Genomic DNA, 1,351 nt, shown 5'->3' with positions numbered 1-1,351 from the left:
TAAAGATAATAATTAAGTATTTTGTTAGGAGTCAATAATTATCTTAATTATATTTTAGATTTTCTATATTTAAAATGGATTTTTATTTTATATTTGATTATGTTTATCTGCAGTTAGTTACACCAATTTAAAAATGGATATTTAATAAGATGTACTTACACAAAATTACTTGTAATCTTGAATTTTAAGTAATATGCATCAATAAAGAGTACTCCATTCATAAACAATATTTTAAGAGTTTTTATCAAATGTTATATAATATAGTATGGATAGAGTAGATAATTGTGTGACCCTATGAACTTTAATTTTCTAAATCATGACATTTCTACATTTTCAACAATTTATAAAACCAAATATTATTGTAATGATTATTCTTTCAAAAGAATTTTGTGTTGAGTATRCAAATTAGATGGGTGGATGTTGAACTTCCCTCCTCATAATCTTAACAAAATATGTATTAATTTATATGGTTACATGCATTATCACAAGTCACAACCATATAATTATATTAAGCAAGAGATCAGGAAGAGAACTCCCATCATCATTCTTCACAGATTGAGAGGAAAAAGAGAGAAACAGTCTCCGATTGCATAGAATGGTCGAAATCCAAAAACATTCGTGATGGCACGTCCATATTTCAACCCATGGGTTCTGTTCTGATTGATTCTACCATACCCAACCCTCCCTTGACCAAAAATTGGTGACCATCATCTGCACAGATAAAATGAGCCACCCATGACAGCAACCATTTTAAATCACCACAGAAACAACTCATGGAAATAAACTAACCAATCTCTGAGTTGACTCCAATAAGAAACCATCAAAGCTTCCATAATATTTATTGGCTGCAATAACAGTCCCAACAGGCACAAAAACTCCAAAACCATAATACAGCTGCCAGACCAAAAGATTTGAAACAGAATCTGAATCTGAATGGTATAAGGGTTGCAAAACAGCAGATCAGCGGCCAACTCAAAAACCAGCAGCCATAAATGCATCTATTTAAAAACCCATAACAGGTACAAATCCATACTAATCCAAGTCTGAAGAGGACCCATGAGCACAGGCTGAACACACTTAATCCACCGATCAATTGCAAACAGAGTCCATTCTAGGAAGAAGTTCAGAAACCAGTAGGTGCTGTCACAAATATGTGAAGACCAGAAAGAATCTATAAACAATAAAGAACCCACAGCTGTTCTTTGAAAAATATAACCAACAAACTTTAGCCCAAGAAACCAGAAGCTGAGTATAAATCCAAGAAAAACCCACCATCTCCTGATCCCATAGTCCAGAATCCACAAATCAGAAAAATTCAGATTACACCCAAAATTACATAAAAAGGTGAAGA

The sequence above is a fragment of the Cynara cardunculus genome, unplaced genomic scaffold, assembly GCF_001531365.2.
Source record: "Cynara cardunculus var. scolymus isolate 2C unplaced genomic scaffold, CcrdV1 Un_Scaffold_5322, whole genome shotgun sequence".
Classification (NCBI taxonomy): Eukaryota; Viridiplantae; Streptophyta; class Magnoliopsida; order Asterales; family Asteraceae; genus Cynara; species Cynara cardunculus.
This window is presented reverse-complemented; position numbering follows the sequence as displayed.